A 19,276-nucleotide genomic window follows, 5' to 3' on the forward strand; every position below is an offset into this window, starting at 1 on the left:
TTCTCCAATCAACGGTGAGCCCTTTGAGAACAAGGACTGTGTCTTGTTCATCTGTATTTCCAGCACCTAGCATTTCCTTTTCCTAACACATAGGAAGTGCTCAAGAAATATTTGCTAACCAAATGGAAAAAATGAATAAATGAACCCATCAGTATAGAAATATAAAAACTTTTTAAGCTCTTTAAAATTCTCTTCCTGTGAGATCATTCCCATCTAAGAGCAGTTGAATTGTCCTCATTTCTGTTTGTTAAGACACTTTGGAAGATACCTGCTTTTACATGCATGGGATCCCATGTTCTTGGATTTTTTTTTTCTCCTGTCTGTCATCATTGAATGGTGTCCTCCCACCATCTCTTGGTAACTAGGGCATTCCCATGGACCTTATAAATACACTGCTCTGGACAACTCTCTCTTGCACTTGCTTGTATCCCATCCAAATCAAGGTTAAACTCATCTCTTCTAATATATGATGGCAATTGGGCTTTTCAAAAAGAAAATCCAGTAAGATATTTGACTATAACAAATTTCGTTTTTTTCCTTCAAAAGAGAGTGATGATGGGCATTTCATACCAGTCAAGAATGTTGGGGAGATATTTTTAGGAAAGCAACATTAGAGCTTCCTGAATGGATTTGCCCAGGATCTGTCTGCCTATGTACTAAGGACAACACTACGCTCAATAAATTCTTGTCCAGTGAAAGATAAGTAATCCAAGGAAAAATGAAAAAATTTAACAAATGACCAAGGATAAAAAGAAAACTAAACTTGCTTGAAGACTCTGGCCTTTTATTATCAATGACAATGGTGAGAGATGTGGTCCAATTCTTGGTATGCAATGTGTGTTAGATATATATCACTATGGTTGAGGGCACATAGGAGCTTTATTTAAATCTCATTTCCTTTGGGAAATCTGTGGAGAGTCTCATTCATGACCCATTTTTTGTGGAATTCAAAACTACATTCTGTAAAGGTGACTGATCCAAGCCTACTTGTATAACACTGAGAGTACACAAAGGTGACAGTGGGAGGTGCTGTCCTACTGTATCCAAAGGAAGATTTTATGCACTAGCTATTTAAAGCCAAAATACAATGGCTAAAAAAATCTAGAGTTCAACTCTTGGAGGAAATTGCATTGCAATGTTATGCTTTGATCATGTTCACCTCCTCTCAACTCAAACACATAGCTAAGATGGATAAAAAATAAAAACTGGAATTAAAAAAGATAGTCATGGTCAAAAGCATGATGGACACCTCTGTAGAAAGATGAAAGAACAGAAATACCAATAAGCAAGGGTACAGCAGGACACCTGCTGGAACCCAGGTCTAGAAGAAGATAAGGGTGGAAGGAATTCATATCCTGTAGCTCACAAGCTGAAAACACCACCCCCTCCCATACACACACATAAGCATGAAGCAGGATAACAGAGCTAAACTCGCTGGTTGGAAACAGAAACTGAGGCAGCTCATCCTTGCCCATTACAGAAAGCTGAAGAAGTTGTTCTCACATTGTCCTAGGTATGAAGAGGAAGTTTGCAATCAAGACTTAAGAGAAGCATCCTGCTGGCTCCATATTCCCATGGGAATAAGAGCCAGGAACCACCGGTACAAAGCACAGCATTGGTCTGGGAGCTCCCAGAAGGAGAAAAGGAGGTAACTACAAAACCACTAAACCATTAAGTGATAAGTACAAAGAGAAAGGAAGCAAAAAAGAAAAAAAATCAAATTCAAGATGAACCTGCAAATCAAAATCCCAAAGACATGAACGAAGATGATTAAATGGCAGTTAAAAAAAATCAAATTAGATTTTTTTTTACCCTAAATAAGATAAAAATAAGAGAAATCTTAAAATTACTTTAAAATATGATCACGGTTTTGGGGAAAATGTAGTAGGTGGTGGCAGACCACTGATTTCACTGCAACAACTTAAAAATCCAGATACATTGCAAAAAATCACGTCTTTAAAGATCAAGAGTTGTAGAAACAAAGAAGTAAATGAGCTACATTTTCAGAGTAGAGAGAGTTCTTCCAATGTGAGTAGTCAATTAATTGTTGTCCTTTTCCTCCAGGCACTATCTGTTAATTTTGGTTTTGGTTGAGGATGAGACCTACCAAACACAAGGGATTTGTTAGGAGGAAGAGAAATGGACAAAACTTTTGGAGGTGGCATAGGGCTGGCTTAACAGTTTGGAAACCTCAGGATCCAGTAATGCACAACTGGCTTCCTGTATGGTTTCTTTTAAAAATTTAGGGTTGCATGAAAGACTATGGAACTTTGACAAGATAGGAAATGTCCACTGGTTTCACAATATTTAGAAGAAACTCTTCTGTTTGAACAGTGTCCCACCTCAAACATGCATGCCTGTTCTCCTCCACAAGACATTTACCAAGTTTGGAAGGGACAAAACTGCACACTTCTGAAGGATGAGCCTGAATTTTCTCTGGTATTTTAAGATTAGGGAGATAGGAACCTAGAAGCCTGTCAAGCAAAAGCTTGGGAGAGACTTGTCCAAGAAATGGAGAGGAAACAGAGGTGAATGAAATGAATCTCACTAAAACTGCAACCCAGTCCCAACCTAAGTTGAGTAGATTGATGTGGTCAGCTCCATACTGATCCGCCCAATGTCTCAGACAGAGAATCTCTTCTGGTGGAACATATTATCCAGAGCCTCTACAATTCCTTTTAATAAAATGTCTAGTATATAATAAAAAATTACTAGAGATACAAATTATAAAAGACAATTATATGAGCATTGTAGAACTACAAAATACAATATCAAAAATTAAGAATTACAGATAGGAACTTAAATATGAGGGAATAGCAGATATACAAACTGAAGTTTAAAGAGAAAAATGTATGAAAAATCATAGCAAAGCATAGGAGACATGTAAGAAGTAATGTAGAGAATTAAGTACATGTAACTGAGTCCCAAAAGAACAAGTGGGAGAATAAGGATAGGTAGGTAGGCATTCTTCTAGAGAAAAGTTTCGCAAAGCTGATGACAGAACCAACGCACCGATTCAGAAACCCTAAGCAATGTAAACCCAAAGAAAACCACACTTAGACTCAGCATAGTCCAGTGGCTAAAAATCAAAGATAGAGAAAAAAAAATTAAGGCATGCAGAAGCCACAGAGAAAAACATGTTACTTTCAAAAAAGCAGCAAGAAGACTGAAGGCAAACAATAAAATAACAATAAAATAACATCTTAAAATACTGGAAGAAAGAAAATGTTTCAATCTAGAATCCCCCCCCAACCAAAAATATTTTTTCACAAATTTAGGTTAAAACAACAACAAAAAAACCAATTAGAAATCTTAGAGATGACAAGTGTAGTTGTTCAAATAAAATACTTTAAAAAAACATACACCTGAGCTATTTCTTATATTCCATATATGAGTGAAAACATACGATAATTGTTTTTCTCTGACTGACTTATTTTGCTTAGCATAATACCCTCCAGTTCCATCCACATCGATGTAAATGGTAGGTATTCATTCTTTCTGATGGCTGTGTAATATTCCATTATATATATAACCACATCTTCTTTATCCACTCTTCTTTTGAAGACCATCTCGGCTCCTTCCACAGTTTGGCCCTTGTGGACATTGCCGCTATGAACATTGGGGTGCAAGCGCCCCTTCGTTTCCCTACATCTGTATCTTTGGGGTAAATACCCAGTAGTGCAATTGCTAGGTCTTAGGGTAGCCCTATTTTTAACTATAGTGCAGAGGATCTGCACAATGGGGGAAGGGAGGGAAAACTGAATGAGAAGAAATCAGAGAGGGACACAAACCATGAGAGACTCTTAACTCTGGGAAACAAACTGAGGGTTGCAGAAGGGGTGGGTGGGTGGGGGATGGGGTAACTGGGTGAAGGGTCTTAAGGAGGGCACATGATGTGATGAGAACTGGGTGTTATATGCAACTGATGAATCATTGAACACTACATCGGAAACTAATAAGGTACTATATGTTGGCTAATTTAATTTTAAAAAAGACATCAAGAATAAAGTCTAGATCAGACACAGAACAAACTGTGAAATGCAAAATAGTTCTGAGGACTTAGCCCAGACTTAGGACGGAAAGATAAATATATTTAAAATTGTAAAATGAAGCTAAAGCTGTGCTTCGAAGGAAATTCATAGCTTTAAATGTATTTAAATGTATTTATTGAAAAATTATGTGTTTAGTTCAAGAAATTAGAAAAGCAATAAGAACAAAAAGGAGAATAAAGGAATAAATAGTGATATAAGAAGAAACTAATGGAGCAGAGAATACACTAATAAATCAGACAAATCAACAAAACCAGAATCTGTTGTGGTTGTTTTTTTTTAATATTTATTTATTTATTTATTTGAGAGAAAGAAAGAGAGCCCGTGTGAGTGCAGGTGGAGGGGGAGGGGCAGAAGGAGAGAATCTCAGGCAGACTCCCCGCTGAGCATGGAGCCAAATGCGGGGCTTGATTTCACAACCCTGAGATCATGAACTGAGCCAAAACCAAGAGTCAGACACTTAACCAACTGAGCCATCTAAGTACCCCAAAATCTGGTTCTTTTAAATGAGAAAACTTAAGCAAGCCTAGCCAAGCAAATAGTAGAAAACACAAGAAAATGGTATTAGCGATTACAAGTAAGGCAAAACCACAGATACAATAGAGATTTTCTTTCTCTGTATACATATATAATGCATAGACATAGAAAAATATACACTATGAATATCTTTTAAAAAATAAATTTAAAAAGTTTAGAATGGTAAAATTTCTGGAATACAAACTACAAAAATTGACTAAGAGGGATAAATACTGTGGTACATCCAATCAACGGAATATTATTCAACACTGAAAAGAAATGAGCTATCAAGCCATAAAAAGACATGGAGGAAACTTAAATGCATATAACTAACTGAAAGAAGCCAGCCTGAGGAGGCTACGTACTCTATGATTCCAACCAAATGACATTCTGGAAAAGGCAGAACTATGGAGACAGTAAAAAGTTTGGTGGTTGCCAGGGGTTAAGACAGAGAGGGATGAAGAGGCAGAGCACAGAGGAATTTTAGAAAGTGAAAATACTCTGTATGATACCACAGTGATGGATACATGGCATTATACATCTGTCCAAACCCACAGAACGTACACCACCAAGAGTGACCTTGTAACACCAACTATGGTGTTCAGGTGACTATGATGTGACAATGCAGGTCTCTCAATTGTAACAAATACACCACTCTGTGGCAGATGTTGATAATGGGGGAAGTTATGCATGTGTGGGGGCCAGACACATATCAGAAATCTCTGGACTTTCCACTAAATTTTGCTGTGAACCTAAAATGGCTCTAAAAATTAAAGTCTTTTAAACAATTAAAGGAAGAAATAGAACACTTAGAAGGTTCATAATTATTAAAGTCATTGAATCTGTAAATATGCATACATATACCTTACCCCTAAAGCAACAATAGATGATTTTTTAAACAATTTATTTATTTTAGAGAGAGAGTGTGCACGAGCCAGGGGGAGGAGCAGGGAGAGGGACAAGCAGACACCTTACAGAGCACAGAGCCCAACGCAGGGCTTAATCTCACAACCCTGAGATCAGGACCTGAGCCAAAAAAAAGAGTTGGATGCTTAAATGACTGCACCATCCAAAAGTCCCATCAATAGATGATTTTTAGATGAGGTTTTGTGAACCTTCAGAGAAAAGATATATTATATCTTATATTATATAAGTTGCTTCAAAAAATATAAAAGTAGGGAAGTGTCTGAACACATTTTATGAGTCCAAACTTGACATCAAAACTAGAAAAACAAAGGCAAGGAAATATTATTGGTCAATCTCGCTTGGGAATATTCATGTAAAAAAGAAACAAAACAACAAAAAACACCCTAAATGAACTGTAGTGTATCAAATCTATCGTTTCAAGAATAAAAATGTCTCAAGCCTAAATAAGATTTATCCAAAAAAATGCAAGCAATTTGGACATTTATATATATGTGTGTGTGTGTGGGTGTGGGTGTATATATATTCATATATATGCATATAATCTTTTACATTAACAAAGTAAGAATAATAATGTATGTTAATTCTTTAAATGTAAAAAAAACAGTTGGAAACTTCAACTTTCACATGTGCTTAGGAAAAAAAAATTAGAGATTTAGGAAACTCTTTAATTTGATAGACTTTGTCACAAACCTATGGGGGAAAAGAGAAGAAGGAAGGAAGGAGGAAAGGAAAAGAAGGAGGGAGGGAGGGAAGGAAAGAAGAAAAGAAGGGAGGAAGAAAGGAGGGAAAAGAAAGGACAGGACAAAGAGACAGGGGAGGAGAGGAGAAGGGCGATCCCTATGAACCAACAGAGCAGCAATCCATTATATGTCAGGAGCAACACCAAGATGCCCACCATCATCCATAGATTACACAGTGTTGTTGATAGGGAAAAGGATTTTTTTAAATTAATTGTTATAAGATATTTTTTATAGATTTATTAAAGTATAAGTGATCTATAATAAACTGCACAATAAGTATACAATTTGCTAACTTTTGACATATATAGGCATTCATGAAGCCCTCATTACAATAAAAATAATGAACCTATCCAGAACACCTCCAAATGTCCCCATATCTTTGTAATCCCTTCCTTTTCCCCTCCCAGCCCCAGTCCCCAGCACCATGGAACACTGGTGTGCTTTCTACTACTCTCTACAGATTAGGTTGCAGTTTCTAGAATTTTATATAAATGGAAGTATACCCCATACATTTTTTTTTTGGTCTTTCATTCAGCATAATGGTTTTGAGATTCATCCATGTGTTTGCATGTATCAAAAGTTCATTTCTTTTTATTGTTGAGTAGTGTTCCATCATATGGATATATCACAATTTGCTTATTTGTTTACCTTTTGAAAGACATTTGGGTTGTTTCCAGTTTGGGGCTATTACAGCAAAGGCTGCTATGATCTAGATATTAATTATAATCCCAATCAAAATCCCAGCAAGCTTATTCTTTACAGAAATAGGCAAGCTGATTCTAAAATTTATATGGAAATGCAAATGACTGGGGCGCCTGGGTGGCTCAGTCTGTTAAGCGTCTCACTCTTGATTATGGCTCAGGTCGTGATCTCAGGGTCTTGAGATCAAGCCCTGTGTTGGGCTCCACTCTGGGCCTGGAGTCTGCTTAAGATTCTCTCTTTCCATTTCCCTCTTCCCCTCCCCCATGCTTGCATGCACTTTCTCTCTCTCTCTCTCTTAAAAAAATGCAAATGACCTAAAATAGCCAAAACAACATTTAAAAAGAAAAAAGTCAGGGGATTGAACTAATGGTTTCAGGATTTATTATAAAACTGCAGTAATCAAGATAGTGTGGTTTTGACAAAAAGATAGGCATGTAGATCGATGGAACAGACTTGAGAGTTCAGAAGTAGATCTCACATTTATGGAACTGACTTTCAACAAAAGTGCCAAGGAAATCTAATGGGGAAAAGGAAAATCTTTACAGCAAATGGTGCTGGAGCAATTGGATAAACACATTCAAACAAAACAAAATAAAACAAAACTTCAACTCTTACCAGATGCCAAAATTAACCCAAAATGGATAAACCTAAATATAAAAGCTAAAATTATAAAAATAAAACAGAAAACAGGAGAAAATCCTAATAACCTTGGCTTTGAGAAAAACTTCTTAACACAACACTAAAAATATGAACTATAAAAGAATGAAATCAACCCATAGGATTTCATCAAATTAGAAATATCTTCTCTCCAAAAGACACTGTTAAAGAAATTAAAGACAAGCCACCGTCTGTGATAAAATAGTTGCTAAACATCTACCTAACAAAGGACTTTAATCCTGAATATATAAGAAACTTTTACAAGTTAATTATAAGACAGACAACCCAATTTTAAAAACTGGGCAAAAGATGGGAACAGACCCTGTACCAAATAAAATGTTCAGATGACAAATAAGTACATGGAAATGTACACAACCTCATAAGGCATTGGGGAAATGCAATTTAAAACAACAATAAGTATTTCTACACACTGATCAGAATGTCTAAAATTAAAAAGGCTGACCATAGCAAGTGTACAAGGGTTTTGAGCAAATGGAACATTCCTACATTGCTAGTGGGAATGGATGGAAAATCATACAGCCCTTTGAAAAGTTTCTTAAAAAGTTTAACATACCATATGACCCAGTCATTCCACTCTTTACTTAGGAAAAATAAAAGCTCTCTCCAGATAAATATTTATATGGGAGTAATCATAACAGCTTTTTTTGTAATAATCAAACACTACAAAAATTTGAAAACAATAAAGTCATCCTTATATTATAATGCAGGTGTCTAGTTAGAAAACCCAAAGTTCTGAAGTAGAAAGAGGGCTCATAAAGATTTCTAGACTGACTAAATCAATAGTATTCTTATACATCAAAAATAATCAATTAGAAAATATTATGGGAAAAGATTATGTTAACAAAACTTTAAGTTATTTAGGACTAAATTTAACAAGATATTTTCAATAAGTTTAATGGAGAAAAATGACAAAATATTAAGAAAATAAAAGATCATCTGAATAGAGATGTAAACCTTATTAAACAGTTTGAGAAGTTTCGACAGATGGCAGACCTACCCAGATTAGTCAATAAACACGACATAATTCCATTCAAATACCAACAAGAATTTTTATGGAGTTTAAATAAATATGCTAAAACCCAGATAGAGAAATTAAGAGCCACGAGTTGCCAAGTAAACCTGAAGGATGACAGAACATTTGCCCTTCCACGTTTGTTTGAAGATTTTATTTTTTTATTTTAGAGAGAGAGAGAGAGCGCGAGCACAAGCGGGGGGAGGGGCAGAGGGACCCTGGGATCATGACCTGAGCTGAAAGCAGACACTTACCCAACTAAGCCACCCATGCGCCCCTACCCTTCCAGATTTTTAACCTATTATGAAAGTATAGCAATTAAAACAGTATGATATTTGTTCAAAGATGAAGAAATAGGACAACAGACGAGAGTACAAATCTTAGAGACCCGTGCATATATAAAAACTTTGTAAAGTGATAGAAATGCCCTAGCAAATCAGAGAGACATGGAGGGACTTTTTAATGTATGGTTGGGGACAACTGGGAAAAAATTAATTGCAATTCCTATACCTTCAGCTACAGGGAAAAATATTTGCTATTCATTTAACTAGCAAATGTTTAGTATAGAGATGCTTGGTGCATCGAATATATAAAAATGCTACAAAATAATAATAAAACACTACCTAATAGAAAAATAGACCAGAAGTATGAATAGTCATTTCACATACAAGAAAATCTGATTGATCTACATTTGCCAGATAAGTGTTCGATTTCACTAATAATTATGCAAATGATCTGAACAACTTCACATCAGATTAGTAAAAATGTTTAAAGTTTCACAATACCTGTGTTACCAAGCATGTGGAGACTTGGGAAGCCACATACGCTGCTGCTGGGGAGGTAAATTGGTGTAACCTTTCTGGGGCATAATTTGGCAACAACCAGTAACACTGAGGATACTTAACAGCCTATGACCCAGGATATGAGTCATAGGCTGGGAAATGGAATGAATTTCAGATCTTCCAGTGACGATCAGATTGGCATGTTGCTAACTTTGTACTATGATGTCTTCGCGAAAGCATTTCTCAAAAAGGAAACAGAGCTAGGAAGAAAGAAGGGGAGGGAGGGAGGAAGGGAGGAAAAGAAATTTTAAAAGGAAAAGAATGAAGAGAAAGTCTGGGTCCTTCACATAAAAGTTCTACTAACCTATTGTGTTTCAATCTGCTAGCCTCAGCTCAGTAGTTTGTGTCAGAGATCAATTTAATAGTAAACACCCAGCATCTTTTAAGAATATTGTTTGTTTGGGAATGGTTTTCTACCATATTTTATTTTTAAATTTATTTTTAAATTTAATTGTTAAATCACTTAATAAGAGCATTATTTTGTGAAATTTTGGTTTCAGATGTGTGTGTGTGTGTATGGGTGTGCTCGTGTGCATAAACTGATTTGCAATGTAAAAGATATTCATCTCTGGGCATTGCAGACAAAAAAGCCTGGAATACACTGTTGCAAGACACCCTGTGGGTCATGCTTGTAAAAAGGATGGTGCCTGCCAGCAAGCCTGTCTTTCACCCCAGCCGGTGGGGTGCCCTCCACACCAAGCTCTCATGCACTGAACTAAATCAATAGTGCCGAGCAAGTGGACTGATCAGACAAGGTTGTGTGGTCACCAGAGCATGGCCCCACAGTGCCGGGAAGCTGAGCAGGCAGCTGTCCAGCCGACATCAGTGTGGAAGGGATACTGTTTGGAAGGTGATGTACTCTGAACCCATCTGCATTTAGGGAATAATCCGTGTAGATAAAATGAACCCCTTGATATCATCAAGCTACTACACCCTTATAGCAAAGAGAGGCGACGTATCCTATCAACAATAACCACATTTTCCAAATGTGCAGCATTTCCATGAAGGTCAAAATAGACCAAAGGGAAGACTTTCCCCTTTTCTTAAGCCTAGCCCGTGGTATATCTAGACTGAGAATATTGCATATGGTTCTGTCCTTGGCATCCAAAGGAGGTGGGGTCCAAGTGGGAGGCAAGTATGATAAGCAATGGGATTGAGAAACTATCATATGAAGTCTGATCAAAGAACACAGACCTTTTAACTCTGAGAATAAAGGCTGAGGAGAGATTAAATGGGTCTTTAGAATATCTAGAAGGTCTTTGCTACTCACCCCCTGAGTTCTGTACCCGCGTCACAGGGGAAAGAAAGACCTACTTTATCAACATGAGCTAAACAAATGGGATCTTACCTCAAAGATGATACAGAAATGTACTATTTCAAAATGGTCTAGATGGATTCGTGAGTAATAAATCTACCCCTGGTTAATAAGGGAAACCAGACCTATTTGAGACATATCCCTAAAGATACGATACACTCCTTCTCCTTGGTGACCCTCATTGAGAAAAAAAATCCTGGCTCAGTGAACCATGAAACTGACCTTATGAGATGCTTCTAAGGCCCTTAATATCTGACAAGAGAACCATTCAGACCAAGGACATCAAGCCACTGCTTTTCTTGAGGTGGGAGAGTGGCGATCTCATCTTTATTCAGCCCTGGCCCCCGAGGTACGGAGAGCCCTCCTCACTGTTCTCCTTCCCCTTCCCCAGCAAATTCCCAAAGGCCCACCAAGACCAGATGTGAAAAGAGGTGAGACACAGATGCAAACATAAATTCTTCCCTTTGTGACAGTGATTGCTCGGCCATGCATGCCCCCACCCATGTCAAATGCACGGTTCACTCGGAAAAATCAAGGACACATGGTGCTGACATTGCTCAGGTTCCAGAAACGGAGCTGGGCTAGCAGGTAGTGTGTGTGTGTGTGTGTGTGTGTGTGTGTGTGTGTGTGTGTGATTGTCGTGATGCCCATTCAGGTGGTGTGGCTCAAAGAATGGAGTTGATTTGCTTGCAAGACTTCATGGGAATGAATTTTAACTTTTACAGTCTGAATAGAGGGCAACAAGAGGAGGTAAGAGCTGAATTGAAAGGAAAGTCATGGAAGGCAATAACGTGGAGTCAGGGAGACTCGAGATCACAAACCGATTTTGTCATAGCTGCATGGCTTGAGGTCAGTCACTTGACCTCTTTGGACCTCACTTTCTCCCACTTTTAAAGGACAGAGTGGAAAGGTTCTGACTAGCGCAAGACTCCTGTGGCTAGCATCAGAAAGAAATCCTTAAAAGGCTGCATGCAAAAGTCAGTGTTGTATGCCCAATCTCATTGAATTGTTCCCACACAGGAGATGCTCCATCCAGAAGAACTTATCGGATGGGTCTCACAGATGCCGGCAGAGCTCCCGTCTGGTGGTATCCCTCCTGCTGCCTTGCATGCTTCTCCTGGTCCTTCATCTGTGCCCACACTCAGTGGGATTAGTAGCTCCTCAGGTGTCTCCTGCATCTCCCAGTGACCTCTCAGGAAGCAATTCTGACCGCCCCAAGACCATGCCCCTGGGAACTCAGAGCGATCCTGATGCCACTTACTATCCTCTCTCCGCCTTTGTCCCTAATTTGTTTGGTGTTGAGTCAGGAGCAAAGTCTTGGGAAAGAACCCACAAAGCAAGGACTTGCAATGCAGCACAAGCCTTCCCGTACCATCTGAATAGCAAAAAGATGAATATTTGCTTTTTACAGGGTGAATTTGATTTGTTGTCAAATAACTCTTCCCCAGATGCTAACTATATGACGAATGAAAAACAAAACGGTTTTTAGGATCCGGTTTCAAGACAACTGGGTTCTTAGTTCCAAAAATGATATGGTAAGAGTCAGTACTACTTCAGGGTAACATACGCTTTTCTCCCACTCTGACTAGTGCAAATATCACCGCCAAACAGCCAGTCAACAATAGAATTGCACAATGAAGTTTTGATGATGATGATGATGATGATGATATCATTTATTGAGCAATTCTCATGAGCACTTCACATGTACTAACTTATTTGTTCTCTCCCCGGCCCTATGAAATAGCTACTATTATTATCCTCATTTCATAGATGAGCAAAGTTTGGGAGAAAGAGAGGTGAAGCAACTTGCTTACGATCACCCAACTAATAAGTGGTTAAAGCTATGTTCTAACACAGACAGTGGCTTCAGGAAGCTTCTGTGCCTTTGGTGTACTTATTTCCTGCTGGCCCATATCTATTCATCAAATATTGACTGAGCTCTCACTATGTGCTAAGTTCTCACCTCATAAAACATTTTGTCTGGTGGGAGAGACAGAAGTTAAGCAAATGATTACACAAATAAGCATTTAAATTACAATTATAATTAGTGCTATAAAGAAGAAGCCCTGAGTGCTTCTTGGAGAAACTATAATGGGGAAAATGGATTTCTGCCAGGGGGTCAAGGAGGGCCCCTGAGAAAGTTGCATTTAAGCTGGGAGTGGAAGGATGAGGAGGGAAGAAAACATGTACCATATCAAAGGGACAGCATGTTCAAGGGCACAGGACCTGAGTCAGTAGCTAGCTCAATATTTGGGAAACTGGTAGCGTCAGGTGAAAGGGGCATGAGGGGAGAGCAGGGCGGGAGACCAGATGCCCAGACCCTCATGAGCCAAAATAAGTCTCTGGCTCTTTGTTCTAATAGCTCTTGATGGTGCCGTTGGCTCTTCTCCATCTGCCCCTCCAAACGCCCCCTCTACCTTCCTCACCCTGCTCTGGGCACCAGGAGGCAGACCTGCTGGTCTACATCAACAAGTCCCTTGGGCTCTGGCTTCTAGCTGGGTTCTGCCCACAGACAGTGTGTGCAGATTATCGGAGGACAGACAAGGAGTGAGGTCATAGATTTTGTGAGATGGCACAATCCTGCAGCTTCAGCAGCGTTTCTCAATCTTCTTTCCATTATCACCTCCCTACAGAACTCTTTAAGACATTTTGTTTTCCTAACCACTCCCCAGTGAGATGTGTTTATGTATTGTATGTGTGTGTTTGTGCGCTCTACACATACATGTGCTCTGTACATACAGAGAGAACATTTTTTTTCACAACCCCCCAACCGATTTTTCCCCCTTGGGAGTGATATCACCCTATTGAGAATGTCTGAGTTACAGCCACTCCCTCATGTTTACCCTTCAAACTCCAGGTGGTGATGGCTCCCACTGTTGCTAGCCCATTCCTTGTTGGTTTTCCTTACTCCTGCCCACACTTTTGTATAATCCCTGTATTGAACTTCCCTGCTTACCATATGAGTGAGCTCACCATTTCCTACCAGAATGCTGACTGGTACAGCAGCCTTTGAAAATCTCTAAGGAGGAGAATGGCACTTGTCAGATTTGCATTTTAAAACACACTGGAACTGTGTGAAGAATGCACTGTTGTGTGGTAGGAATAGGTGACCAATCCCAAGGCCATTAACATGGTGACAGTGACAGGCAATAGCAGTATCGTTACTGGAGTAAGTTTTTCAACTTTATCCAAATGATTGGTGTCACTACCTTAAATTCAAATCTCTGTGCCAATCCCAACAGTCATGCCCTCTTGAAGGAAAACCATTGTGAGAGAATCTGCCAGTTTGTATTATCACAGAGGTATTTGTAAAACTTACAAGGAGGTTGAGGAAGGAAGCAGATGAAGTTTCTCACCATCTGAGAGTCAGACCCCAAAAGGGAAAGGTTTAAACAGGATTCAGTCTAGGGACGTCTGGGTGGCTCAGTCGGTTGAGCGTCTGCCTTCGGCTCAGGTCATGATCCCAGGGTCCTGGGATCGACCCCTGTGTCAGTCTCCCTACTCAGCTGGGAATCTCCTTCTCCCTCTCCCTCTGCCCCTGCTTGTGTTCCTGATCTCACTCTCTTTCTCTCTCTGTCAAATAAATAAATAAAATCTTAAAAAAATATACCAGGATTCAGTCTAGATGCAGTTTCACAGACCAAGTGGAATCTCAAGCTCTTCAAGGCTCAAAGCCAGTCATAAGAGGAGCCATAATTAACTAAATGGCCCAGTACTCTGCTAGGCACTTTAAGTGTATAACTTTATAAATCACTCCAATAGCCCTGCAGGATTTACCATTATTTCTCCACTTCAGAGCTGAGTAAACCACGGCTCAAAAAAATTTAAGTAACATTCTTAAAGTCAAATATATAGTACATAGATGATACTTCCCACCATTAAGAGTCAAACTCACTTTAGCTACCAAACAATACTAAATTCAACGTGAGCCTGCCTATAGAAAGAACATAGTTGGCAAATAAGTTTCCTTCCTCATTCCAACACCATCTGATTGGGAATGACTGCCTAGAACACTTTATTGAAAATTCTGAAACTGAACTGGGCAAAGTGGGAAAATCTGCTATAATTGATTAGTGATGACTGTCGCAGATAAGAGAGTGGGAAATGGGACCACATAGGCTCCTTCCTTATCTTTCATCCCTCACAGACTTCTGCTACCCAAGACGATATAAAAGCCAGTGCTCATCCCTGTCCAGGCTGCAGGTTGCACTGACTGTTCTCAAGGTGCTAAGTCTACCTGGAAGCACAATGCTATGTTTTCAAACAGGATTTGTTTCTATTATTCCACAACTGGAGCCAATGAGCCCATAAAAACAATGTGTGGGAACAATCCTCTTTCATTACCTGTCATGCACTCAGCATGCTGACATCTCCAAAACTCAAGGAGCTATTTACACATCATATCACTGGGCCAAGGAGTTATGAACTGAATTCTCTGACATCTTCCCTGCCATTCTCCCCTGCGTACGTTCTAAGGTCTCCCATGAAATAACGATTAGAAAGACAAATACTCAAATGCACTGTTACCCAGGCAAGCACCATAGGATTATGGAGGGTGGTAGTGCTTTTTCTGGCAGAGGGACATGAAACCACAAATAAAACAGAACAGAACCACTGATTCCCTTCATAGTTGATTGAGAATGGAAATCACATTTACTTTTAGCTAAACGTGAACAGATGTAAGTCATGGAATATTCTCTGGTATACCATTTGTTCACTTATTTATTGAGGGTGTAAGGAAGACAAAGTAACATGAGACAGAGTGTCCACCCCAGGTCATCCACAAATAGAAGGGAAGGAGATCCAAGAGCAATGACAAGACCGCACCTCTGTCCCGGCCAGTTGAGGTACGGCTATCCCAGGAAGTTGGACTGATCGCTCACAGTTGGAAGGGACCACAGCAGACCGTGTTGGTCACAGGGGACTCCACGGAGGGAACGAGGGCTGCTCTGAGTCCTGAGGGTGGGCAGACACTGAATTTGTTCTGCTAAGACAACTTCACTATAAAATGCCTCCTAAATCTCAAAATGTGATCAGTGGTGAAACAAACCCACAGTGGTCAACCAGTGCCTACAACATCAGCACTCAGACTAATTTAACAATAAAATGAGTATAGCACAGTATTTACCTCTGAGACAGTGGTAAAGGATGAAAGGAGGGAATACAGTGCCTAGAGCATGGTAAGCACTCTATAAACATTAGCTATTATTACTGCTATTATTTCTGGTATAATAATTGTGGCAGATGATATTCACAGTGATGATTATCCAACCCCTAATGACATTAACACATACTGGGGCAGCTCAGGTTACTAAAGATCTTCTGTCTTCACCTGTGTTTTCTTGTTTCTTCCTCACAACTGTTCTGTGTGGGTAGGATTACTACCCCATTCTACAGATGAGGAAAGTGAGTTTAAGGGGACTCCAGTCTGGGTCTCCCTGCTGCCAGTCTATCTATTAATTATCACTCTATGGGAAATCAGGGCAGGGTTAATGGATGCATCCCCAGCCCTGACCCCTGGGGGATTTTTCCACAGGGGGTAAGATTTCACCCAGGACAGTTCCAGGGGAGGGATTGAGAGTTTTAAACTCCCTTTCTTGGTCTTCCACATTGCCCTGACCTCTCTTAGTCCCACGAGGGGTTCCAGACCAGTGGAGCCGCCTGCCGGAGTTCACAATCCACCTTTACCTCATGGGAAATGTGAGTTGGGCAAGTGACTGAATGGTCATTGCCTCAGTTTCCCCATCTCTAAAGAGAAGTACACTAGTTACCACTGTGGTGGAGAGGAATGAGTTGTTTGGTTATAAACACTCCCCAGGAGTCTTTCTCTGAAGTGAGGGAGGTGAAGTTGGCTCCTCTCCCTGCTGACAACTCACAGTTCCCCTATATTCCCTTCCAGACCTCACTGCCCATTTCCTCAACCTCTCCCACCAAAAGCCTACAGCCCTCTCACCCCGCCGGCATGCTCACATGCAGGGACTTTGTGGAGCCCTGCCCTGACCCGACTATGCTGTCTGCCCCCCTCAGCGAGGTGGGAAGTCTGGAACAATCAGGACTACAAACCCCAACAGTTCCTCCAGCCCCTGGGTGCACTCCTTACCCAATTTCGCTTCTTTCCACAACCCTGGGCAGTTCTGGTTTCAAGTTCTTTTCTTGGTCCCTCCCACTTCATTACTTTGCTGTCACCTGGGTTCAATGGTTTTCCTCCCCTCAGAGACAGGTTGTGTTTGCTTCACCCCTAGTCCGCTCAACCCTCTCTTGCTTCTGACTTCGTTGCTCCGAGGTCCTGGGCACCAGGGATGGGGGCGTTGGTGAGTGGTGGGGACACTTGTTGGAAGCAGGGTGGAGTCCCGATTTCTTACATCCATGGAGCTGTGAGCACCAGGGCCCAGACTGGGGTGAAGGGGGAGGTGGGGATGGTGTAAGTGCAAGGTCACAGTCTTTCTTCTTTACAATTGTGATAACATGCTCAGTGCAAATTATTTTGCTTGAATTTCAATTTTTTAAAAATCTTACTTTTAAATATCATTTATCTGGTACACCTGGAACGAATGTAACTAATGTAACACAGTGTGTCAACTCTACTTCAATAAAAAAAAAAATTTTTAACTAAACTGAGAAAAACAAAAAATAAATAACATTTATCTGGATTCCTTAGTTTGGGGGCCCTCTCTTAAATGTTGCAGCTGAGGAACCTCACCCTAGTCCTCCTGTGTGCTATGAGCTTTGTACACATAAATAAGTGATTGACATCTCTGTGCTTCCGTTTTCCCATCTGTAAAATGGGTATCCTACACACTCGCTCCCATAGTTACTCTCAGAGGACACATTGAAATCTTAGCATCATGCCCAGAGCATTTTCAGCAGCCCAGAAATGTTATGACGATTATTCCATGCCGGTGTGGAACCGCATAGCTATGTTTTCAGCCTCGGATTCAGATTACCTGCGGAATCCTCCGTCTCTCACTCCTCCAACCTTCCCTCTAGGGCACCTCATCCCAAGAATCACTTTAGCATCCCAGTAACACCTCACAGAACTACAAACTCTCCAAATGAAATTTCCAATTTTTTTTTAAACATTAACCAAAATTGTCATGCATAGGATGCATGTGGCAGAGAAACGATGCTGCAACTTTAAACAACACGCATTTTTATTCCATTATCTTTGGGGGGGAAATTACCAGTAAAGTAACTGTGTTGAAAAGGAACCTAAAAAGGTAAGAGGAGTGGCAGCCAAGGGGGTTCCTAAGAGGACAGTGGAAAGACCCTACAGTTTGGAGGTGGCCTTGGATGTGGAGGGTGCAGGAAGGGACAGGCCGTGAATGCGAGAACATCTATCATCTCAGGAATAATAGACGCAGTTTCGACTATCAGCTTTCAATGTAACTGTCCTCCAAAATTGGAGAGAGGCTATCACGGGGAGACCTTTCATCTGTCAGTCAGCTGGGATATTTTTCAAGTGAGTTCACATTAGAATCATCCACGCCCCCAGTTTGACAATCATTGTTTCCCACTCTTTCCCCCATTTGGAGGGAAGTTTAATCCATATGTTTCTGATTCGTTTACACCCAACTCCTCACAATGTTATACTGAGAGAGCATTTGGAGAGGCAGGAACATTCCAGTGCTGCTTGCATTTTCTTGGGCTGCCTTCTCAATTCCCAACTCCCTCACTGTGTGGACCTGGACTCTTCCTTTTGCCGGCCATAAATCACCTCCACTCCAAAGGCTGCAGCTGAATTCCCCACTCCCGGCCCAGGAAGCTCTATGAGCTTGCAATTTGGCAAACACAGGGTCTTTCATTCCAATAAAATGGAAATCCAAACATGTCTTTTATAGAAACCCCCCTCCCCCACCTATGGGCCCCCATGCCCTGCTACAGCCATCAGACTGATGGGAAATAAAACAGATGTGCTCAGAAAAGTGCCATGCTCCCTTGCCCTTCCCAGCCTACCACCCTCAGCACCCAGTGACTTCCACCATGCACGTCAGCAAACACTGGAGCTCAGGACTGGTTCTTGCCAGCAGTCCACTGGGCTGCACAATGCCTTGCTTGGGTTGCAATGGCAAATGATAGCTGCCAAAAATTTTTAATCAACCCCCAAGCTCTTAGAGTAGGTGGGATAGGGGTGTCAAGGGTAGAGACATAAGAACACATTAAAATGGACATTTTAAAGCCTGCACTCCACGGCAGTCAGCTCATCTACCCAGCAAATGTCTTATTTAAAACTAGTTGTGTGTGTGTGTTTTGATTGCATTTTAATCCTGTTCTCAAAGACCCATTAACATATCATACACATACCCTTCCATCAATACGTTATCAGTTTCATGGTTTGACCATTAAACTGAGAAAAACAAGTCATTTGTAAACCCAGTACAATTCATAAGTTCCCAGTTATAAAGTAATCCCTGATATGCACTCCAAAGCCCCAAGGACAGCTCAACACAACTAGTTTTTGGTGATCTGGTGATGAAAGATATATTATTGAAATCCAG

The 19,276-nt window shown here is 40.4% G+C and overlaps 1 long non-coding RNA gene across 1 annotated transcript in view; it reads right to left on the reverse strand.

Annotated features, from left to right (window-relative positions):
- LOC123838559 (uncharacterized) overlaps positions 1-9,486 on the reverse strand; it is a 33,722-nt gene extending 24,236 nt beyond the window's left edge. Inside the window, exon 1 of the long non-coding RNA XR_010409824.1 lies at positions 9,410-9,486. This is a non-coding gene — a long non-coding RNA (uncharacterized LOC123838559). The remainder of the gene's footprint in view (positions 1-9,409) is intronic.
- Positions 9,487-19,276: the final 9,790 nt, after the last annotated feature.

Source organism: Mirounga angustirostris, unplaced genomic scaffold, assembly GCF_029215605.1.
Source record: "Mirounga angustirostris isolate CCGP_5_RB_7025 unplaced genomic scaffold, mMirAng1.0.hap1 SCAF_3, whole genome shotgun sequence".
In the NCBI taxonomy this organism is placed as follows: Eukaryota; Metazoa; Chordata; class Mammalia; order Carnivora; family Phocidae; genus Mirounga; species Mirounga angustirostris.